Source organism: Carassius auratus, chromosome 50, assembly GCF_003368295.1.
Source record: "Carassius auratus strain Wakin chromosome 50, ASM336829v1, whole genome shotgun sequence".
NCBI lineage: Eukaryota > Metazoa > Chordata > Actinopteri > Cypriniformes > Cyprinidae > Carassius > Carassius auratus.
Genome location: NC_039292.1, coordinates 10,933,584 through 10,959,447, shown reverse-complemented (window position 1 = coordinate 10,959,447; position 25,864 = coordinate 10,933,584). Strand labels below are relative to the sequence as shown.

Below are 25,864 nucleotides of genomic sequence, written 5' to 3'. Positions count from 1 at the left end.
CTTCAGTTAAATGAATTTTAGCCCTCAGTAGTTCGTAACAACGCAGGCTGAATGGTTTATGTGATATTTGGCATGAGCTGCTCACTGCGGTTTAGCCATCAGCCCAGCCAGAGTAAGGTTGGCTGCGGTGAACAGGCAGAAGGCCTAATCCTTCCCCTGGCTGACCACCAACTCTCCTCCACCCAGCTCACTGGCCAATGAGGCACTGTTACCTGCCAACACATACTAGAGACTCTAGCAGAGCGCAAGGAGGCTTTCAACCTCCACCAGCCAGGCCACCCACACCCTGCCAGGCTACGCATCGCCGGCTGCCCTTGGCTCAGGGTCGTGAGGGTAGCTCTTACCTCAGGGACTGGAGAATGGCATTCATGAAGCAGGTGTTGCCCAAGTTGCGGAGGCCCGTGACACATTGTGCTACAGTGCAGTCCTGTGTGGTGACATTAAAGAAAAATTATGAGATATCTGGATGGACATATTAAGTTATTCCGAACCATATCTTAGCACACCATGGTCTTTTACACACACATCTGAAATCCAGTTAAACTCACGCCGTCTTTCTTCCGCTTGCTGTCAGGAGAAGAACTGTCTGACCGTTTTCTCTTCCTCTGTCTGTCTGTATTAGACAAAGAGCTGAAGAGAATAAATAATTTTAAAGACAATAAAATAAACAATGTATTTATGAGATGATGATTGATGAATGGTTAAATACACTTCGATAAACACCAGACTTACTTTTCCAAGCTCTGCAGATGTTCTCTGACCCTCTGCACATAGCCCTAGTTTTGTGTCATTCACTACAAATTCTGTAACTACAAGTACAATTGGTATGATGGTCTAAAAGAGCATCATGAAAGATTAACATTTAACATTGTTCACTGAATAATACTGTGTGTACTGTCCCTTTAAAACACTTTCATCTAACCTCTGTCCATTTAAAAGTATTTATGAAAAGAAATATAAAGAAAAAGTGGACTAATGGGGATGACACAGGGATGATGTTACAGTCCATACACACAGAGTGCTGCTGACTCTTCTCGCTTGACTTGTCTCGCTCCGGCTTCCTTTGACAGCATCCTGGTGCCTGAATCTCCTCAAAATGATTTTTGGCATGGCCGTTTACATACCTGCCACAGGAAACAGATGCAAAGTCATTTTAATATGTGAGAATTTTTCATTTTGTGCATTTTAATATATTAACACAGCTTATATATAATTCTAACTGATCCATTAGATTTACATCTAAATAATCATTTACGTGAAATATTTACTGTTTAAGTCATTAAAATATTACTTAAGACTTAAGCACTCACCTTCCACAATGCACATTCAAACATGACAGGCAAACCCATGGGCTTTTGTTTGACCGGCAAACTACAAAACAGCAAAATATACGGTATATGAGTAACATCCACGTTTTTTTTTTTATTTTTTTTTTATGATTTTCCCTACACATGTAAGATAATCAGCTTCTCGTGCACTTAAAATTAAAGAATGAATAAATAAATAAATAAGTAATTTTAAAAATGTAAGTTATAAGTTATACATAATATGTATAGGGAAAATATAATAGACAATAAAAAAGAAAAAAGACAATATATATATTTATTTTCATGCTAGGCCTACACAAAAAAATAATTAAATAATTAAATTATTGAGGCTGGGCTAAAAATATTATAATAGGCTACAACATGTATTAAAAATGTATAAAACCATACCTTTTATTAATTTAGTTTTTGGAGTATTATTATTAGAAATTTTGTTTTCACTATTTTGCCCACACCTGTAAAATAGGGTGCTTCTTTTAGGCTTAAAATGCTTAAAACAACAACAACAATAAAATAAGTAATACACATTAAATAAAATATTAAAAAGTATAAGCATATTTTTTCAAACTCTATACTAGACCCACACCTAATCTTGGGATTAAAGTGTAGGCAACTAAGTAAGTACTTTCTTTTTAATATTTGTATCATGTTCAAAATAATTTTTAAATAATTTTTTTTATAATAATTTTTGTATAATTTTACAAATATATTACTCAGTATTTTACAGATGTATAAAAGCAGATCCACTTACTTAAGACATGAACCCTAGTGTATAATAAAGAGCTGTGTAATGTGCAGAGATAAAGTGGCATATTAACCGCATGTGAATGTAATCTCTGGCTGTGGCCTGCTGGGGGAGAGCGCTTTGTTCTAATTGTCTTGATCACCTTCCCTCTGAGGTACCAACAAGCATCCGAATTAGCCGTTGCTAAGGAACGGTAGGTTCTCGTGAATGCTGGTCTGTGCACGACCCCAAAAAATGTTTAAAAAGTCAATAGACTTTATGTTAAAGAAGAGATATGGGGCATTTCTCATGTCCTGTGGGTGTGTAATATGTTCATGCAGTGTAATCTAACATTTCAATTCATCTTCACCCGTGTCGTGCCACCAAAAATACACATCATCAAAACCTATTATGTAATAAGTTTGGATGCATAATATACTGGTGATGTTATTGGTATTAATGTATAACTAGCATTCTTTTTTTCTTCTTCATTTGATGTCATTGTCAATTGGTATGAATCCATTAAGTAATATGTTATATACATAAGGACAATGTAGTAGGTTATAAAAAAACAAAAAGACAAATTATAATATTTTCATTTTAGAGCATTTTAAAGTTGTATGCTAGGCCTACACATACAATAGGCTACAACCTGTATTAAAATTGTTTTTATAAAACCAGATCATTAATATATATATATGTATGTATGTATGGTAAGATTTTAAAAAATATATAAAATTATACATTAATAAATAATAGCAATTTATTTATATTCTTAAAAACAGAAACTTTTATTAAGTAAAGATGCACACAATTCATCAAAAGTGACAGAAAAGACATTTACAATGTTACAAAGGTTTACTTAAAAAATAAAAGCTTTTTCAAGCTTTTCATAGAAAATAATAATACATGTTTCTTAGTCAAGATGCTGAAAATTCAGCTTTGCATCACAGGAATAATCTACATTTTTAAATATATTAAAATATAAAAGTTATTTTTTTTAAATGATAATTTATAACATTGCTTTTTATTTCTCTTTTTTTTTTTTTTACTGTATTTTACAGCCTTGGTGGAGCATAAGAAAATCTATTCTGGACCCAAACTTTTAGATGGTAATGTATTTATCTGCCACTATTTATAATACTGGTCATAATATAAAAACCAAATTTGATATCATGCACCCCAATACATAACATCTCTAATACACCTACTTTTTACATCTCGTTTTTATTTAGACATGAAATCTATGCGTTTCAAGCAGATTCTGATGATAATAAGAACACACACTAGATCTTGCACTTCTTTCCACAAGTTTGTCGCCATGAGACCTAATAGGTTAAATGTCTGTTCAACGTTTAACAGCTTCCTCGAATGTTCTTGGGAACTTTTTTTCCCAGAAACCTGGCCCCTGTAAAAGCAGCACCACACTAAGCCAATAATGACCATCTACAGTAGCTCACTTGCCATTCTTCATATTTTCCTACCTCCAGCATATGACCAAATCCAAAAAAAAAAAAGTAGCAAAACTTTTTCAGACCCTTTGTATTTCAGTGCTTTCTTACATATTTAAAGCCATGAATCTATTAACATTACACTGATGTTGTAAAAACGTTTGCAGACATTATTTCCGGATTATTTTGAGGTCTGTCTGTCTAGACTTCTTTATATTCTCATATGAAGATCAATATTAATCACACTGTAAACCAGCAGATCTGTATCCTAAATGAACAGCTAGATATAAAGCCAATGACAGAGCCAATCACAATAATACAGTATTAAAAGCCACTAAGAAAAATTTTTATTAAAAACTCACGTGACTTTTTTAAACAGACGAAAACGAAAGTAAAGTGGCGTTTTTTTATTTAATTTTACTCTATTTTTTTTTTTTTTTTACAGATTTCCCTGAAATGTATTCACAGAACAATAATAAGCAAGTTAAACTGCTGTGTGAAGGTAAAATAACAATACTCTGTTTGGGGATTACTATTATATAAAGCACAATTACAGAATATTATAATTCCACGTCATATTATATGAGTCTATTCTCTTATTTTTCTGTTTTCAGTTATATTAGTACAAAAAACTAAACTAAATTACAAGTCATGATATTGGAGATGCTCCGAATAAAACTATGAATATAAATATAATAGCATATATTGTGTTAACTTGTATTTATTTAATTTGTATACATAAATAAAAGAATACACATTTTTGATATAATATAACAATTATTCAACATTTTGTATAGTTTTATATTATTTCTGAAGTAAAGCCCTATATGACTAACAGTATAATAACAATACTGTAAATGTTGACTTATTTTGTGTTTAATATTGCAATTATTTATCAGTTTTGTAGAGAAACATAAAACTATGACAAGCAATATGATAACATTAATTCTGTAAATTGGCTTGTTTAATATATTTAAAAATTGTATGCTATTTTTTATTTTATTTTAAACCATCTTCTTGATCATCATCCACTGATGTTCTCTCACTATGATATTATATATACCTGGCCCGGGATTCATTTTCCAAGCACCGATAGGCAAACAGTGTCACACATACAGACATTTCTAATTTATATGTTTATTATAATATGACCAGTTTAGAGGACTTATAAAACAATGCAAATTAGAAATGGACTTCCAAATACATAAATATATAGGTAAATAAGCAACAGAAATATGATATGCAAGCAGATTTACCTGCACATCTTTTCAAACAAAAGTTTTAATGTACATTTGTGGTTTTAAAATGTTAAGTTTAAGAGATGGTAGAGACTTCAAGAGTGGCAGGCTGTGCTTCTCCCCTCCCATCTCGATGGACTGCTCTTTCAGAGGCTGCTCTGCTGACTTTCCATCTTTTTTGCCACGTTTCTTTGAGCTAGGCCTAGAAAATTCCACGTTAAAAATGTATTTACGAAAAACAAAATGAAAAAAGCCAGTAACAAACAATAAACACACACACACACACACACACACACACACTATATATATATAGTAATGACTTACTTATTTTTGACAGCAAAGACAATCACCACAATGAAAATGATGGCACCAATAAGACCAAACACAACACCCAAGTTAATTTCTGATGGGATAATAACACATTAATTTCACTGAATAAAAAACTAAAATGTGTTGAAAACATCATTTTTAAGTTTAACTTACACACTGGTACATCAGATTCACCTGAATGGTCCTCGAGGGCTTGATCTATTCAAACAAATACACATTAACATGTGCTTTCCCATATAGATCTCTGGGTAAAGTCACTATTAGCCACATACCTACTGCATTGTGACGTGGCATTGCACATGTTTAGTGAGAGGAATCGGTTTCCGTTGCCCTCACAGCCGGTCCAGTAGAAAGACTTGCATGTGTGATGCTCAGGACTGTAGTAATAACGCAGATAGTGACCAACACATTCTCCTGGCTTTTTTGGAAGATAGCAAGCTTGTCTTGCTGTTAAAAACAGTGAAATGAAAAATAAATAAATAAATATTGTTTCTACCACACGGTGGCAGTATTTTCTTGTCAAGCATTGTTTCTTAAGCAGAATGGGCAGGATTGAATAGATTGAATTGAATTGAATCAATCAATCATAATGTGTATTTCATATATGAAAGCAGTCATGTTGCATTAATTTAGACAAATGTGTGTAGAATAATTACAGTCCATAGGAAACAGTGCTTCAGCTCTGTGTGAACATTTCCTCATGCACTGCTTCTCTGTTATGAATCGGTTTGCGTTCCCGCCACTCCCAGAGTATCGGAACGGATAACAGTTGTCTTTTTCTGCATTGTAGTACATATAAACTCTCATATCGGCTTTAGATCCAGTCCCTTCATCTGCATTTAGACTGCAGGCCTCTAGAGTAGGTAAAAAGTGTTTTGCACTGCATTACATCTGTGTCAAAAAAAATCACAGTTTAAAAGATGCATTACATCTGTGTAAAAAACAATCACAATTTATAAAAAGCATCATAATGATGCTGCGTTATGCAAAACTAATAGAAGCAACCATGGGAGTTATCTTTTTATTTTGAATGAGTCATGTGTAACTAGTGTGCAACAGTCCACACCTAGTTTTTTATGAGGGTTGTAAATCTCTTCTTTTTTTCTCTTTTTTACAGTTATGTTAACGATTACTAGGGTTTTACATCTAGCCAGTGGCCTACAAAAACTCGAGACAATGGTTTCATTTCTACCTGTTACAGTTAAATATTCTCTTTAAATACATGTGGAGCAAATCCAAGGAAATTTGCAATTCTAAACAAAGACAAAAATCAGTTGCCTGAGTCTCTTTAATAACATCAATTGCAATACCCAGTGTCATGTCATTATATAGTTTACATCGTTTTTCATGAGTGAAATCTATGCACTGTATATATTCCGTATGTGACTGACACTTCCTGTAAATAGTATGCAAATTCCGTAGAATATAAACTGCGATTCTGCATAAACGTTCTGCTTAAACACACACACACACACACACACACATATATACATACATATATAGCCTATTCTCTCCCATTTGCTGAAAATAATGGCGAAATTACTTAATGGTGTGACTGTCAACTAAAAGTTCAAAGAAATTTTTTTTCTCATGCTTATATATATATATATTTCACTTTACCTCATTTCATCTCATCTCATGTGATTTTGTTCCAAATGACTCAATTACCAGAGACTGTTATTCAGCAGTAAAATGAATCTTTATTATTTGGCATTCTTTATTTAAAAGCAGTACTTAATAAATGGCATTTAAACCATGTGTTTGTAATCCATAATCCATAGTAATGCTTTCTCCAGTGAAAAAGCCCATCCCATGTGGCTGTCTCTCACATCAAAATCCACCCAAATATTTGTTTAGAGCCGTTTTGGAATGTTTTTGTTTGTAAACTTTGCATATTTCTCTCCCGATTCAGATGAGACGCCTTTTTTTCACTGGAGAAAGCAATAATTCAGTGCCTTAATGATGGATTTTTCACTTCATAAGACATTAATTGTTGAAGGGGAGTTGTGTGAATTATTTGTGGATTATTGTGATGTTTCTGTCAGCTGTTTGCACTCATGTTCTGACGGCACCCATTCACTGCAGAGGATTCCATTTTTGACCTAGTAATGCCAAAATTCTCCAAATCTGTTCTGATGAAGACCTGAGCGTGAGTACATTTTCAGTAATTTAAATGTTTTTCAGGATTTAATTATTTTTACCACATGATGACAGTATTTGAATCTCCTACAAAATTCATTTCATACTAAAAGAAAACCTTATTTTGTGTTCACAGGTAAACTACCATCCATAAGAAACAGTATCATCTCTCTGTGAACAGTTTCTCATGCACTGCATCTCTGTTATGAAACAGACTGTAAAAAGAAAAAATAGACGGTGAAAATTATTCACACTGCATTACAGCTGTGTTCAAGCTAAGGTGCTCAAGTAAAATCTAAACTATTCATCCTATATTACATGATAGAAACATCCACGGAAATGTTGTCATGGAAACTGAATGTTTATACAGAAACTGTATTTTTAGCATTTCTTGTTGCATAGTTTCAGTATACAGAATAGTTTGTATGACATGTTTCAAACGCTGCCACCTCTGCCTTACAGAATTTGTTCTGGATTTGTCTTGGAGGAACACGGGTGCCCATTTGTGTCCATGTGCTGCCTAAAGTGACTTATGTGCACATGCTTCATTTGACTCTTGCAGTCTCCCTGGATTGGACTATTCTCCATAAATTGTTATATTTCACATTCGCTACTGAATCCTCCTTTGTGTTCATGAAAGGTGAAGCCCATATCACAAGAAGTCTCTTGCATCAAAATGAATTCTCACTAAATTTCACAAATTTGGTGAAAAGCTTAATGGTTTCCTAGCATTTTACCTTTGGTCAACCAGTAACTACAGGTGCATCTCAATAAATTTGGTGAGGCATGGAGGTGATCAGTTTGTGGCACTGCTGAGGTGGTATGGAAGCCCAGGTTTCTTTTCTTTGACAGCTCTTCTGCATTTTTTGGTCTCTTGTTTCTCATCTTCCTCTTGATGATAGCCCATAGATTCTCTATGGGGTTCAGGCCTGGAGAGTTTGCTGGCCAGTCAAGCACACCAACACCATGGTCATTTAACCAACTTTTGGTGCTTTTGGCAGTGTGGGCAGGTGCCAAATCCTGCTGGAATATGAAATCAGCATCTTCAAAAAGCTGGTCAGCAAGGAAGCATGAAGTGCTCCAAAATATCTTGGTAAACAGGTGCAGTGACTTGCAGTGGTTTTCAAAAAACAGAATGGACCAACACCTGCAGATGAATTGCACCCCCAATTATCACAGACTGTGAAAACTTAACACTGGACTTCAAGCAACTTGGGCTATGAGCTTCTCCAGCCTTCCTCCAGACTCTGGGACATTGGTTTCCAGATGAATTACAAAACTTTATCTCATCTGAAAAGAAGACTTTGGACCCACTGGACAACAGTCCAGTTCTTCTCCTTAGCCAAGGTAAGATACCTCTGGCGTTGTCTGCGGTTCAGCAATTTCCTTGACACGTCTGTGTGTGGTGGCTCTTAATGCCTTGACCCCAGCCTCAGTCCATTCCTTGTGAAGTTCACTCAAATTCTTGAATCGATTTTACATAATCGACATAAGGCTGGGGTTCTCTCAGCTGGTTGTGCATCTTTTTCTCCCAAATTTTTTCCTCCCACTCAACTTTCTGTTAACATGCTTGGATACAGCACTCTGTGAGCAGCCAGCTTCTTTGGCAATAAATGTTTGTGGCTCCTTGTGAAGGGAGTCGATGATTGTCTTCTGTACAACTGTCAGATCAGCAGTCTTCCCCATGATTGTGTAGCTAGTGAACCAAACTGAGAGACCATTTTGAAAGCTCAGGAAATGTTTGCTGTTTTTTTAAGTTTATTAGCTGATTGGCATGTCACCATTTTCTAATTTGTGAGATCGTGAATTGGTGGGTTTTTGTTACCTTTGCAGGTGTTTTGAGCTGATTAGCTGATTGACATGTCACCGTATTCTAATTTGTTGAGATTTGTTGATTGAATTGGTGGGTTTGTGTTAAATGTTTTTTATTTATTTTTTTATTTTTATATATAATTTTGATTATATAGAATGCTATTTTAGTATATAAAATAACAGTTACGGTTCAAGATGTGACCACACCTCAATACAAATTTTCCCCAAAGATTTTTGTTTTACAAATTTCCACAATAAACTGCCCATCTTCTGTTCTTTTCATTAGATCTAACACTGAAGAACAAAAAGAGAAAACCAATGGGTATAATCGATTATGTCCTTGGTTCACAGGCCTAGTCGCTAAGAAACCATCTGGTTGCATGCAATATTTCGATCAAAATGTTTATTCAATGATCTGTTGTTTTTCAACCACATTCTAATCCAACAGAATCCGAAAACCCTTTGATGACACGAGAGGAGAATAAAAATGTAGGCTTTTTGGCATACAGTATGTAATTCACCACATTTGTATAACCCACCAGTCGACATCAAACCTGGTGCTTTGTGCAGCAGGAACCGTATACAATGATCTGCCAGGGTGCGTTTTTTTGCTGTCAACCAGCTTGTGACATGTCTCCATGCATTGCCAGGCAGACGTGGTGGGAAAAGCAGCTTCTGCCCGAGGCAACGAGGACGTTCTGGTTCAGTATGGATATGTGGTGGCCTGAGATGGGTAGTGATGATGTCCCCACCCTTTATTTACTATTGTGACCGATTAGAGTAATGAAAGGGTATGTGCAGAGCCACGCTCTCGGTTCCCACTGAACACACCACAGAACTGGCCTATTGTTCCCCAGCTTGTGTGTAGGTTGACCTTTGACCTCTCGTTGCCTGAGCAATCATAAGACTAAACACCCATGCAAACCCTTTAAACCTAACAAATATAATGTACCAAAACTTGAAGCTTTGAATTCTGAATGACATCAAGCAAAAACTCTAAATGAACAAAATCCAGCAGTTGCTGAATATTGAGAATGGAAAATGAGAATAGAAGGCAGGCAGAATGTGATTTTACATGTTTGCTGTACACTGCATATATTTGTTATGCGCACTGTGGATTTTTAGGTATTATTTTTAATATTTAAATTTTTATTTTAAAAAATTGTTTTGGTGTAGTGAATCTTTGCGTTGTGATGTTGTTTTATTTGTGATGCCATTAAATTGACCTGTCAAAAGCAGAAATTGTAGTATTTTTTAGTATTTTTAGTACTAAAAATTTAATTTGATATACTTTGGTTTTGAAATTAGTTTAGTCGGCAAACTTCATTTGCTATATACATAAAGTAATATCTGATTATATATAACAAATTAGACTATAAATATAATTTTATAGCATTTATGTGTCACAAATAACAATAATTAATATTTTAAACTTTTTGTATTCTATGAAATCCAAAACACATTTTGGAAATAGAATAAAAACAGGACAAAGATTAAAACAAGTTCTAAAAAGTTATCACTTTTGCTGTGATGTAAAGTAGCATAAACAATCAAATGAAATATATAGAAGCAGTTTGTTTTTGTTTTTTGTTTGTTTTCTGATATAAACTTTATTCATAAATAGTCCAATATATTAATATTATTTAATATTTTATATTAAGGCTTACTAATTACTAATTTTATATAAGTTTACTAATTATCTAACTTTCCAATTAGTTAATAATATAATATATATTAATTTTATAAGTTGGGTTAGTTTACAAACTGCTATTCTTTACATGAAATTATACTCAATTATATTAAATTAAGTTGGCTATAATTCAATAGCATTTATATTTCCTAAATAACTACTAATGAAATAAGTGCACAAAGTAGGCTACAAAGTACATGAAATTATATCAAATCCAACTACAACCAAAATACAATTTAGAAATACAATTAAAACATTTGGACAAAGATATTTCTTATCTTTGTCTTTGTTTCTTGTCAATACAAGCACACCATAGTTTAACTTTTGAACAATTTAACGGGTAAAATTACTGTAGGACAAACGATTTTCACACATTAAATGTTAAGATGGTTTGTGCTAATTGTACTTTTTGATCATCATAGTTTTTCAGTTCGGTTTCATGAACCATTTAATATCTGAACTGGGTGAAACAATGCAAAGGTTAAACAGAAAATACCATAAAGAAAATACATTTGAAACAAATCATGAAGGCACGATATGTTTCCAAGATATCATTATGTGTCCAAGATATGAAATATTTGTAATAAATATCCACTGTAACTAGAAAAAACTAACGAATATTGAAGAATACAAATACCTTGTGCCTTGAACTTTTGAACAAAACTGAATAAAAATACAGAAAGCAACAGGTGACGGAAGATCATGGTACTATATTTTGGATTGGGTGAAACATGAACCAATGGCGTCCTCCAGTGTTCATTAACCGAAGCACTCGGCGTTTACAGCTGATTGTTATTATCAATGTACTTCCGGTTACAAGTGCAGAGATGCGTCTTAGATATGTTCATTCTTAATAGACACATATTTGGACAGATACTTGGATAGGATACAGTTCATTTGCTGCTGGTCGAAGTCTAGCCCAGAAGTTTTTTTGCCCAGAAAAATGGGGAGTCAACACGTGGCACATGCCACTCAGGTAATACTCACGTGTCTTCTAAAATATTAATCAAGCTCTGCACCACAGAAATAAATGCTATTTTAAAATATAGGCTATTTAAATAAAAAATATTTTACTATATTACATTTTTACTGTATTTTTGGTCAAATAAATTCTGCCTAGGTAAGCATAAGAGGCTTCTTTCAAAAACATTAAATAAGTCTTACGAACCCTAACATTTTGAATTGTAGGGAGCATTGGCAATGTTAGGTCTTGTTGAATGTGTTCAGTGCTTATGAAGAGACAACAGGAAGTGTGTTCACAGCTGGGTCAGACTGATGGAGAAGAACCCAGATTTTGTCTTTACATGTTCACAAGTAAGTTTATGACCATGCTTACAGATTTTCGTTCTTTTTAGGCACAGTGAGAAAGAATCCCCTTCACCATGGCCGTAAGCCAATGGAAAATGCTTAATAAATGTACAAAATATTGTGTTAATTCACTATGACACAATACAGTTTGTATATTTGTTCTACTTTATTATCAGTGTTGATGCAGGTGAGTGCAAGTGACTCATGGGCACAGTCGCCCAGATCTTGGATTCTCTTTAATAAAATCTGCAGTTTACTGGGAAAGCACAGATTAAGAAAGAAAAACAGTGCAGTCTTCTTTCCGCCAAAGCGGAGGAGGTCTTGAGAACCTGAAAGGAGGGCACACAAGGCTGTATATCTGTTAGACACTACCCAAAGAGGGGCCTTGAGAAGAGATAAAGAAACAGAGCACAATGACAGAAAATAAACTAACTTAATTAATAAAACTTTTAAAAGAATGTGGAACAGATGTAGTTACGAAATCTGTTATTACATTACACATTTTGGATATTATAATTTAACTAATGATTCATTACAGAATAAGGCTGAATATTTTGTTTACCTTCACGTCATGTGAGCATTAACCAAGAACCCTGACCATTCAAAAGTGTTGTAAAATTCATGAATTATTAATTTAAATCTCAGGAGGTACTTCATTTTAATATATTAGAACCATAATTTGTGTATTTGTAATGTGATGGAAAGACAAAAGCCTTCTAGTAATACATGGGTGAATGACTCACTGAGTAATAATTCAAATATAATTCAAATGTGTGTATCAGAAGTTGATTAAATATGCAGTATTCCAATGTTGATGATTTCTGCAAATCCAGTCAGAGCTCTGTAATTTTATGTCATTTTATTATACAATAATTCTACACATTCATGAATTGTGCTAGTCACTGTTTTAACACACACACACACACATTTCCATTTCTAAATCACTTTCTACTGTTATCTCACACAGTTCTGGCTGCCGGACACATTTGTCTACTCAGCGGAGCTGCCTCAAATCACAAAGGATGTAGGATCTTGTTTTCTTGTGAACACATTTCCGGTATGTACCAAGTTCACATCCATCCATACATTTAAAAAAAACCTTATTACGGATGTTTAAAAGCTCATAAATCCTCTTTCCGTCAACATAACACATTCTTTTGGGAGGGTATTGATGGGACGCAGGTTCTCACTTAATTTCCTCTGGGTAACTCCTATGAGATGAGATGAAGGGAAAAGTGGAAGATGTGTATCATCATGTGATTTATCATTCGAGAGCTTCCTCTAATGAATGGCCATCTCATTTTTCCTTTCTTTGGCTCAACACAGCAGATCAACACTGTGGAGAACAATAAAGACAAGGGATGAGCCAATCACATTTTTGTTTGGTTTTGGAGATGGGGATATGGCGGTGGCCCAATACAGCTAATGCATACCGTGACACTTATTGTATGTCAAAGCCAGTTTCCCGTACATCTGAGGGTGTAACACAAAAACATTAATTTCCTGCTGTTGAGGAAAAAAAAAAAAAAAAAAAAAAAAATATATATATATATATATATATATATATATATATATAAAGACACATGCACTATGCACTTAGCCTGTGATACAAGTGCATGACGTCAATGAATGATAATTCATAAATCAGTCTTCTTTATTTAGTAATGATGTGATTATTTAGTAACAATGTGATTGTGTCATCCAGAGTTCAGAGGTCAAGCCCCATTCTCTCTGCTGGAATCGGACTTAACCCTCCTGTGTACTCGGGTTGGGGAGCTCTTTCTTGAGCTACAAACACTACACAAGCAAAGGTGTGTTTCCATCTTTCAAAACCCAATATAGTGCACATCCAAAATGATTAAATTAGTGAACTTGCATCTGCATAAATTTTCATTATACAGTGCATGATTTGATAAGATAGATAAACATTTTCCATTTAAAGCATTTCATTTTGTTTCACATTAACATTTTTCATTTCTCTGACATAAGTAAACAGGCTGTTTTTGGTTAATGTACCTTTAAGAGTGCATAAATTACCTCCAATGTCTAAATTACTGCCAATGTGAAGCTCTGGTTCAAGTGACTGTGTTTTTATTTTAGATTACTTCTGAACCCTATGCCCATACTACTGTCTGCATATTTTCTTCCAACCCTTGATTTTAGTAGAAGTAGTATTCAATGTATAGTTTATAATTCAGTTTTTGCATTGCTCGCCCTCATGTTGTTCCACCTCTGAATTAATCTCATAAAAGTATACCAAAAAGTAATCCATACATGCTGCATTGAATTTCAAGCCTTCAAATGTCATTTGATAGCATTGTGTGGTCAGTATATTGAAATTTATGTCATCAAAAAGTGTTGCCCTTCAGCAATCTCAGTAACACTTCTGCTCCGTGTAATTTGAGACTCATGAGAGCGAGCGGCACTCGGTATCACTGACCGCAAAACTATTGTAATGTATCCTTATATGGCATATTTGAGTACTTAAACCAGTTTTGAGAGCTATGGTGTAGGAATAAGGACTTAGGCTATATTATGAAATATTTATCTATATTACTAACTACTAGCAGATTTCTCCATCTGTGCATAAAATCTTAAAATACACGTTACAACAGAAACAAAACATATTCCCTCAAATGAGACAAACACATTTATTAAATGAATTCTCTGATGTGCGCAAAAAAAAAAAAAAAAAACTTCAGATGACTTCACTTTAGTGAAGGGTGCAGGATCCAGTATGTTTGGGTTGAATTCTTTACCTTGGGAGAGAACTGTAGTCATATCACTGCTAGCTGAGGGCGTTCAAACAAGATTAGGTACTTTCCACAGACAAAATACAGCATTGTTCAGATTACCTTATTTTGGGTGAACCTCGAAGCTCTCTCCTACTCATAATAGGGTATCATCTAATGATAGGGTAAGATTTCATTAACCACATCTACTATTATGGTCCCTACCTGCTTCTGCAGTCTTAATTAATGTCCCTAGCATGGGAAAAGCTCAAGTCACAGAGACTGCAGAGGCGATTCTGTTTCTGTCACAATAATGGTAATTGATTCCCTTGGAAATTTTCCATCATTACATGATTTTCTACGACCCACTCATCTTTTTTCGTTATTCAGTGGGTGCCCCTTTTGAAGGACACAATAGACCAAAGGGGTCGTTTGATGTCCTTGCCTTTACTTCAAACAAACAGGTGGGTCATAATGTAGGGCCTTCAAGAAAAGTGCAAAATCTTATAGGGCAGTTTAGAGTACTTTTACAGTACTTATCACAAGAAACTGTTATAACTCAAGGAAAACTATTTTCGAGGGTTGCCTCAGAAACCAGTTTACTTTGTTTGATGTGCCTCTGTATTGGGATCCCTGGGATGTGATGGACTACCACCTTCAGACAAGGTGAGACTGTAAGGATGTGAGTCTGAACCAGTGTGAATCCAGCTTTGCACTCTGTATCTACCAAAGTTAATGTCATAATCTTGATGGCAATAACTCTTCCTTCTCAGGAGACCTGTAATTGAGGTCACTGAGCCTGCCAAGGTGGTGAGATCAGGGACAAATCAGGCCAGTGTCTCCTTCTCACTAAGTATTAGCGGAAAAAGCACTATTAGACAGGAAATTGTTCTGGATGTTTGTTGCCCCTAGATAAATTTCAACACCCAGGTAACAAAGATATTTTATGCTTGATATTTAATCAACTGATTGATCAAGACACTTGGTGAAACGCAATGGATAACTTGTTTCCAGGTGGACTGGGAAGAGTCACGTAAGTTTCTGAAGGTGGAGTTTCCTGTGCAGGAAATGCTACCTATGAGATCCGGTTTGGACACTTGCAGAGGCCCACTCTTAGAATACACCTCCTGGGACTGGGCTTGCTTTGAGGTAGTGTATACTTGTATAAAGATATACAGCCCCAATCTTCCTGAATCGAAACCTTCAAAAGTGGTCCAATCCAAAATGTCACCCTCGATCATTGTAGTTCTACTCAAGCTTCCACAGGCTGGTAGTCTCTCGTCATGTTTCGAGGCGTGGAAATGTTGCCGTAATAACAGGCCGCTGTGAAAAACTCTCCGACGTATTTTAAAGATTTTATGCCACGAACTTTAAATATTTCACATACTTTTGAAAATCACAGTGTTTAGTTGATCTTGATAACCGCTTTAGTCACTGTTGTAAACACGGCAGCCTTCGTCTTTCTTAAGGGGATTTGGCGCCATGTCATCCTTGTTTCCAGGCGGAACGTTAAAGAAAGTGACACACACGTCTCGCGGAAATCCTGTAGAATTCAACCAATCTGATGACGACTTCAACACTCGTGAAGTTTCCTCTTTTGTGTCCCATTTGCATCAGACGTTTAGCCAACGGTCCATTGGTGTGACGTCTGAGGCTGAGACAAACATGCTGGTAACTTTGTAGTAGAGTAGTAGTCTACTGTGTTCTCACTATTGTGGGTGTGGCAAAAGGGCACAACAATGGAGCCTGTTGGTTGAAAAGAGGTGGTTTTTAAAAAACAAAATGATAAATGGGACACCTTCCAGCAGGGTTGGTCAACTCTGGCCATCAAGGTCAACTGCCCTGCAGAGTTTATCTCCAACCCTAATCAAGTCTGCAGGACAGTGGACTTTGGGAGCTAGAGTTTCCCAGAGCTGCCCTATGGTCTGTAATCTTGATGGACTTAGTATAGCTAATACTTTTGTCAAGTGTCCCAAACAGAGTACTTGTTGACTCTGAAACTGAATCAGAAGAAAAATAAAAGGTAAATCTTTTGATTCTAGCTCAAATCAGGCTAAAAACTGCATTTTTTCTAGTTGGTCCGATGAATGGCCATGCACGTTCTAGGCCAAAAAACAAGAAAAATGTCCTCACCAATAGGACATTTAGCTCTTTTAATTTGACTTAACTAAGAAGACTTTACAACACCCCAATACTGAATACTGCAGTTTTTCCTATGGTTTTCTCTGCCATTTATCATAACATCTGTGGTTTTATGTTCTTTTTGAGAACTTACATCATGTATGAACTTATGTTTTAAATAATAGGTGTGGGGACACAAATTGGCTGTGGTGTGGCTCTAAATTAATGACTCAAAATATGGCTACTCGATCCATGAAAACATCATGACCATCTCTCTGTAAGATACCCACGCAGAATGAACAAACACAGTGTCTTTCTAACACAAGTACAGAGAGGTCATTAAAATGTGTTATGATTTTGCTAAAATCAAAAAAAATTTTCCCACAGATTGCGGGCTGCACAAACAGATTGGTACATCTTGAATTTTTTTATTATTTTAAATCATTTTCAGACAACCATATATAAAAGCAATGCATTTGTTAAGGCCCCTTCCAGGATGCTTTAGTTATCCAGTATGCCTACAACCTGAACTTCCCACTCCATGTCTTTCATGGCGTCATTTCTGAACCCTGGAGTGTGTTCTCTGTAAATTCCCCTCATGTAACCTGGAGACCATAAAACATGTACCCATTCATTAAAAATGTCAGATTTTGCACACTGTGTCTAGCACAAAGTCTGTTTCCTTTTTCCCCAAGCTAGAGACAATGCCCTTCTTGTTCTCTTCATGGAAGCAGCGTGACTATGACTTTGTCACCTTCCCTTCTAATGCATAAAGAATGACAATGAGTTATCAGTCAGCACCAGTGTACTCTTGTTGAACTGTTAAGAACTGTTATTCTCATAGCCAACTGTCTTTAGAGTTGTGATCTCCTGGAGCTTCTAGTTCCATTATTTCATTATTAAAGACCACCTCTGGAATGTCCTTAACGTTCAAACCCTTTCAGATCAGATCTCTCCTCTTAATTATACAGTGATTTATTCAATTGCATATCGATTATGATGCGGGTACCTAAGTAGCTGCTGTCACTTTGGAAAATTGTGGTTTATGATATTCATACAAGTTTTCACTTTTAAACTGTTTCGTTTAAGTTTTTTCACAGAAACTTTTTTTTTGTAAAAAATAAAAAATAAAAACCTTTCAGTATAAGATGTAAAATTGATTACTCAGTTGTTGTTTTTTTTTCCAACTCTTGATATTGAAATCTTAGGAAAAAGGTAGTTAAGGCCAAATGCAGGCATTTTATACAACAAAAATACATATATTTCTTATTTACTTTTAAAATAAGGATTATGTAATCAGTACTGAATATAAAAAGTCTGGGTGGTCCTTTACAGTAGCTTTTGCGATAATTTAGTCTGAGTGACATCATTTGGAACGGCTTCATCTTGTGAAACTACTTTTCTGCTTTGACTTTGCTACAATAAAATCCAGAGAATGATTAACATCACAAGACACAGCAACTGACTGAGCACAGTCGGCTTCTGTATTTTTACCTTTTGTTGTGCTTTTCCTGCAGGTTACAGAATTTATTTTGGTTTAATCACTTCCTCCACACATTAGCATTGGATTGTGTTAGTTCCAGCTTTTGGAGGAACTTAAAAAGAAAACCTCTGCAATGTAATCAGGATCTGAATACTAATGATACTTCAAGTAGCTATAAAAAAGGTGAATGTGATATTCTGACCTTTTGAGCTTCTCTTTCCTTGTGTTTTCGGCTTGTTCTTGTCTGCAGGTTCTGCATTGACCTTCTCTGTGCCTTTTCTGTTTCTTTTTGAAGTATTTTGTGTTGTAGGTGGCATTTTCTTTCTTTACCTTTATGTTGTCCTTTTTCTTAGTAGACTTTTCTTTTGCAATGCTGTCGGTGCGTGTCTTTCTGGCTTTCTAGAGTGAAGCAGATGTTCAATGTTCTTGCATTTGTTCATGAACCCAAGTATCAGAAATGCACCGGCATCTCACTTTTGATTCAGTGTAATCCTGATCACCTTTCTCCCTTTTCCACTTGATTTTGTGAGGTTTGGTACCAAATACAGGAATGTTTTTAGTTACATGGGACATTTTTAAGGTAAAAAAAAAAAAGTACAAAAGCAGATGCATTTTTAAAACTAAAAATGAAATGTCTGGTATTTTGTACAATCAGGTCATGATGAGTATGCAAGTAACATCTTAGCATGCATGTACAACTCACTCAGTTAATAAATCCCAGCTGGATTCAGTGTAAACCAACCCAATTTCACCATCTCCAAGGGAACAGTGTGTCACAAAGAAAGAAGGTCGGGAATCTCAGCCTTCGCCCTCTTCTTCCTGGTTTTATCTGTTGACTGGATGAAACAGAACAAAGCCATGATTTATTCCAAAGTGCCTATTAATACACTGACTCAGACAAGAGGGTCGTAATCCTTTATCTCTACAACAGTAATCTTCTTTCTGACCTTCATTTTATCCCCGTCTTTCAGCACAAGACTCTAGAATTGTCTGTGCCTTCACAAAACGAAGCGCAATTGTAATCTGAAAAGATTAGATAATTAGATTTAGATTGACACGACAGTAGGCCATCAAAGAGGAAATGTTCAAGGGCTTCAAGTACAATTATTACGTAAAATAATGGCAGATTTTTCTTCTAAACAATGTGATTTTATTCTTAAAGTTGAAATAAATTTTAATTTAGAAATGCACCCGTTCATGATTTTTAGCAAATCGGGCTTACTGCGATAGCGGCTTCCTTTAAGCAACAGACAAAAAAGAATGAAAGCGAATATGAACAAAAAATGTAATTAGAAGTAGTTTTGTTGTAATTTGAGCAAAAAAACAAAACATAAACAGAATGGGTTGACTTCAGCTTTGTAGTATTACATTCAATTAAAATATATGAAATCCTTTAAAATATGTTATGCAATCAATTTATGTAATGAGTAAAACAAAGGCTACGACAGTATTTTTTTTTTAATCAAATTATGTCAATGTAATTTTACCACAAAAGGACACTGACATTCTCTTTTCAGACAAGATATCTTGCCCCCTTTACTAAGTATACTTAAGTAAAGTTCAAGTATATTTTTAAGTGTACTTTATGTAAAAGTATACTTTTAAGTATAATTTAAGTATAACAGTAGCAAACTTTGAGTACACAACTATTTTACCTCTAAATCGAGGGAACTCAATAATCGTGTGCACGTTTTAGTACATTGAGGGAATGAATAAGTAAATCGTGTGCTCAATTTATTTATTTTTTCTTGCATGTCACGTGCAGGGCTCCGTAAAAAAGCTAAAAAAGACTCCAATCTGAATTGGATTCAGAATGTCAAGTCGATCAACACCCCAAAACTTGACTGTTAAAATTACCTCTTCATCGGTCGACATTTTATTCCATAAAGTTACAGATTTGATGCTGTTTCATGTCAGATGATCATGTTACATGTGTTAGTATCTGGTGTTTCTTTTTTATTCTTCACTTGTGTTTTTTTGGAAATTCTGTACAGAAGATATGTACTAGCGCCCTCTACTGTATAATAATGAAAAAAAAAACAGATTCTAGGAGTATAGCTCTAATACATTTAGACTTTTTGTAGGTATAAGTCAAGTTTACTTAAATGTCATTTTAAGTATATTTCTGAGGAGTACATAAAAAGTAATACTAAAAGAACACTTTTCCTATTTTTAGTTTAAAATAAGTATATTAATAGCACACTTGAATAAACATAGTTTTCGTAAGGGGCATTTTGGGTAATTATAAAGACTGGACAAAATAAAGCAAAAAAGGATGCATGTTAGGAGCAAAAAACAGCCGGTTTCAATTGATGGCCAGTGAACCGTTGCATCTCTAGTGATTGAAATCTGGAAAACATTAGAAAGTAAGTTACCTGAACAAAATCTCTGCTCGAAGATTTTTGCGAATCCTGTTGAAATACTTCTGATTTAAGAGCACCTCACAGGTGGGTTTGTCAAATGCCTTGTCAGACAGATTTGAAAGAACACTCTCCCTGAAAGAGATAAATATGCAGTTTTAGGGATCACAGATAAGCCAACAGCACTGTAAACTTACACTTTCATATAAATTCCAACACCACTGAGAACAGTGTAACCTATAAAACCTGTGTCGCATTTTGCCCAATAACAGCACTGATCTTAATTCCCATGACATAACATTATATGAGTGGCGCCGGTCAAACTAAGAGATTATATATATTAATATCTAAAAATAAAACAACTTTTTAAAACTATTTTTTACAAATTTATATGGAATATTTGATGTTTACAATATGACTGTGGTCACAGCATGCATGCATGGGTCCATAGTCTCTTGTCAACAGTGTAGCTATGAAGCATAGTACATGAAGAGTTCACTTTCAAACAAAGCAGCTTTCTGTTGGTCAGGGTGGTGCATTCAAGTGAAAATGGGCAAAGTCTTAGGGTAGCTGAGGTCTTTCACACTGATAGGAAACTCCCGATCCCTATTGGAATGAAGCAATGGTAAACATGACCACCTCTTTACAGTTTAATGCACTGTAAAACACTGTCACAGTTAATAGTTCTCCCTCACCTAAAGCTTTCATACTCAAACATGACACAAGGCCCTCTGTCTTTTTGCCAGATCCCATTTGACTGCCAGCCACCAAATTTGAGGGGTGTCCTTAAAACTCAACACTGCGTGGGCTGCAGATGGGCATGTTTCGGAAGGTCATCTACTGAGGTGGAGTGGAAAAACACTGACATACAGGCTGGCCAAATGAATTCATGGCCTTCTGGCATTCTTGAACAGGAAATGAAGATAGGGAATTAAAAACCTTAATACAAGAAAGCAAGGGTTCAGTTGTCGTTACAGAAAATCATGTACAAAATAACACTTTTTTTCAACAGGTGACAAGTGGACAGAGGTGCTTAACCTTCAGATTTTAAACCTCAGAATGTCAAACTAAATTGTTTTCAAACTAAATGTCGAACCCCAATTTGTCTAAAAGTCTAAATGCATTTCAATACATTTTTTTCTAGGAATAATCTTTACATAAACATCCAATATGAATAGACATAAATTATAAAAAGACTGAAAGGAACGCTTTTATGACCAAATTGGTAACAGCCTCAATCTTTATGAGTTTGTTGAGTTCACTTGTTTGGGAGAAAAGGATTGTTAGTAACTAATATATTTATATTTTCTATAGGTTTATGAGGGGAAATTGAGCTTAATTCACCTCTACAGCCTGTAAATATTTAGAAAAATTGATTGATTTTCTTCCCGCATTTTTCTAATAGGTGTCTCAGCTGCGTGGCGTGTCTGTTTTTAATTCGGCTCCCATGTTAACAGGTTTGTGTGACGGTGGGTTTTGGGAAAAACACAAGGTGAGGGCAGGATCCAAATGCAAGTATGGTTTATTGTAACAAAAAGGTAACATACAAAATAAACAGTCATGAGAGACAAATAAAACCAAAGATGAAAGAGGAAACCGGATGGAACGGGAACTCAGAGGAAGCGAGAAGGTAAAGGGAAGACTCGGGAGACGAGCACAATTCACACATAGGGTAAGGACTCCATACAGACAACAGAGAAAGACAGCTCTATATAGGGAGACTAATGACAAAGGATTGCCAGCACCTGTGCGATTTAATTGGAGTGCAATTACTGTGAAGACATGACCAGACTAGCGGAATTAAAGTGCCTATGGTGAAGTGCCTAAGGAGAAGTGAGCTCACTAGGGGACACCCAGGAAAACAGAGACTGACAGCGTGACATTACCCCCTCCCCTACGGAGCAGCTCCCAGATGCTCCACCTGAAACCCCGGAAAACCCAACAGAAAAAGAGGTAGGAGGGAGGTGAAGCGGCGGCGGACTAGGGGGAGGGACGGAGGGTCAGAAAACAGAGACAAACAACCATGTGGAATGGAGAGACAAAGACAGGACAACCAGGTAAAATGGAAAAAAAAACAGAGACGGAACAACCAGATGGAATGGCGAGGCAGAAGCAGGAGAGGTGAAACACAAAACAAGGAGTCCAGGAGGGTGGTGGACCAGCGGAGGAAAAAAGGGGAGGGATGGAGGGCCAGGTCCAAAGGAGGAAAATAATGAATAAAATAAATGAAAACAAAAACATGGGTAAATGGAGGACATTAGGTGATGCCCACCCGGGCGGAACAGAGGGCCATCACACCCATGTGGTCAGGGCAGAAGACCCCCCAGGGTGGAGCGGAAGACCACCACGTCCTCACGGTCAAGGCCGGAGTCCCCCAGGGCGGAGCGGAAGACCACCACATCCTCGTAGTCAAGGCAAGAGTCCCCCAGGGCGGAGCGGAAGACGACCACATTCTCGTAGTCAAGGCCAGAGTCCCCCAGGGCGGAGCGGAAGACCACCACATTCTTGTGGCCGACCCCATGGGAGGACGAAGATCACCGGTGACTTGACTCAGTCCTCGAAGATCACCGGTGACTAGCCTTGTCTCTGGAGAGTTCATGGGAACCTGACTCGACTCTGAAAGGTCAATAGTGACAAGCCCTGACTCTGGAAGGCCATTGGTAACTAGCCCTGACTCTGGAAGGCCATCTGTGACTAGCCCTGGCTCTGAAAGGTCATCGGTAACTAACCCTGATTCAGGAGGGTCCACGAACATCTGACTCGACTCCGGAGGGTCAACCGGGAACTGACTCAACTCTGAACAGTCAATGGGTACCTGATTTGACTTAAGACTGCCTGTGGAGACGTGAGACACCTCTGCTTCGGGCACTGCCTCTGGAACGGCCTCGGGCACCGCTTCAGTCACCACATCGGGAACGGCCTCGGTCACCGTCTTGGCCTCCGGAACAGCATCGGGCACCGCCTCGGGAACCGCATCGGGCACCGCCTCGGGAACCGCATCGGGCACCGCCTCGGCCTCTAGAACAGCATCGAGCGCCTCCTCGGGAACGGCCTCGGGCACCGCCTCGGCTTCTCGAACAGCATCGAGCGCCTCCTTGGGAACAGCCTCGGGCACCGCCTCGGCCTCCGGAACAGCATCGGGCACCGCCTCTGCCTCCGGAACAGCATCGGGCACCGCATCGGGAACAGCAGCGAGCACCGCCTCGGGAACAGCAGCGGGCACCGCCTCGGGAACAGCAGCGGGCACCGCCTCGGCCTCTCGAACAGCATCGAGCACCGCCTCGGCCTCTCGAACAGCATCAAGCACCGCCTCGGCCTCTCGAACAGCATCGGGCACCGCCTCGGGAACGTCCTCCTGGACGGCAGCTGCCCGCTCGGGAATGTCCTCCGGGACGACAGTGTGCTGCTCGGGAACGTCCTCCGGACTTTGAGGAGCGGTAGACGCCTGTCTCCTCCCCCTCCATCCTCTATGATGGCGAGTCGGTGGCCCCTTGTCTGAAGACTCAGGTGTTGTATCAACCATCTTGTGCTGTGGCGTTGGGCTGGCGGCCATCTTGTGCTGTGGCGCTGGGCTGGCAGCCATCTTGTGCTGTGGCGCTGGGCTGGCGGCCATCTTGTGCTGTGGCGCTGGGCTGGCGGCCATCTTGTGCTGTGGCGCAGGACTGGCGGCCATCTTGTACTGTGGCGCTAGACTGGTGGCCATCTTGTACTGTGGCGCTGGACTGGCGGCCATCTTGTACTGCGGCGCTGGACTGGCGGCCATCTTGTGCTGTGGCGCTGGGTTGGCGGCCATCTTGTACTGTGGCGCTGGACTGGTGGCCATCTTGTACTGTGGCGCTGGGTTGGCGTCCATCTTGTACTGTGGCGCTAGACTGGCGGCCATCTTGTACTGTGGCGCTGGACTGGCGTCCATCTTGTGCTGTGGCGCTGGGTTGGTGGCCATCTTGTGCTGTGGCGCTGGGTTGGTGGCCATCTTGTGCTGTGGTGCCGGGTTGGCGGCCATGCCAAGAAGCGTCGCTGGGTTGGCGGCCATTTTGTGCCTCTGCACAGGACTGGCGGCCATCTGGTACTACAGCGCTGGCTCGGCCGATCTGTGTCTCCCCTCTCCTCTTGGGACATACTGGGGAACTGGCGGTCCCCAACCGAGCCCACAGTGGAGATCGCTGCCGGACCTCCTCCCGACTGTTTGCTCCGGAGCGACCTCCTCTGGTCCCCCGGAACACCACTAGTCGAGAGCCCTCAAAGCCACCTTTCTCCCGCTTGCTGGCTGAGGAAAAAGTGGCAGCAGACATACCGCTGGATCCTTGGTAGATGGAGTCCTTCTGTGACGGTGGGTTTTGGGAAAAACACAAGGTGAGGGCAGGATCCAAATGCAAGTATGGTTTATTGTAACAAAAAGGTAACATACAAAATAAACAGTCATGAGAGACAAATAAAACCAAAGATGAAAGAGGAAAACGGATGGAACGGGAACTCAGAGGAAGCAAGAAGGTAAAGGGAAGACTCGGGAGACGAGCACAATTCACACATAGGGTAAGGACTCCATACAGACAACAGAGAAAGACAGCTCTATATAGGGAGACTAATGACAAAGGATTGCCAGCACCTGTGCGATTTAATTGGAGTGCAATTACTGTGAAGACATGACCAGACTAGCGGAATTAAAGTGCCTATGGTGAAGTGCCTAAGGAGAAGTGAGCTCACTAGGGGACACCCAGGAAAACAGAGACTGACAGCGTGACAGTTAGAGCTTGCAGACTGCCTGCGTGAGACGCGCGGAAAACACGTGCATGCTAGAAATAGAACCGACGCCTATTTTTCACGCGACACGCGTGCGTGTTGGAAGCGTTTCCAGGCAAAATATAATAGGAAAATATGTTTATATTTCACTTTGTACACAAATGCATATTAATTCATGACATTTTGATGTTTGAAAGTCCATAGGTTGACATAAATTCAGATATAAATGTAATTAAAAAAATAAATAAATAATTATCGATTTTCAAATATTGCACCTGTCAAACAGTCTATTTTGCCGTCAATACTGTTGACGGTGTCATTTATCAGTAGGCGTAGGTGTAGGTGTGTAAAACAAAAAAGAAGTTTATATTGTTGTCATGAAGAAGTTTTGACAGCAAAATAGACTGTTTG

At 37.8% G+C, this 25,864-nt stretch overlaps 1 protein-coding gene and 1 pseudogene across 1 annotated transcript in view; one reads left to right on the top strand and one right to left on the bottom strand.

The window, feature by feature from the left end:
• LOC113066405 (ubiquitin carboxyl-terminal hydrolase 3-like) overlaps positions 1–25,005 on the bottom strand; it is a 30,781-nt pseudogene extending 5,776 nt beyond the window's left edge.
• LOC113066988 (semaphorin-7A) overlaps positions 11,527–25,864 on the top strand; it is a 33,193-nt gene continuing 18,855 nt past the window's right edge. The window contains exons 1-5 of the mRNA XM_026239160.1: positions 11,527–11,685; positions 11,898–12,023; positions 12,985–13,074; positions 13,723–13,828; positions 21,460–21,558. The gene's annotated coding sequence lies outside the window, so the exon portion shown is untranslated. The remainder of the gene's footprint in view (positions 11,686–11,897; positions 12,024–12,984; positions 13,075–13,722; positions 13,829–21,459; positions 21,559–25,864) is intronic.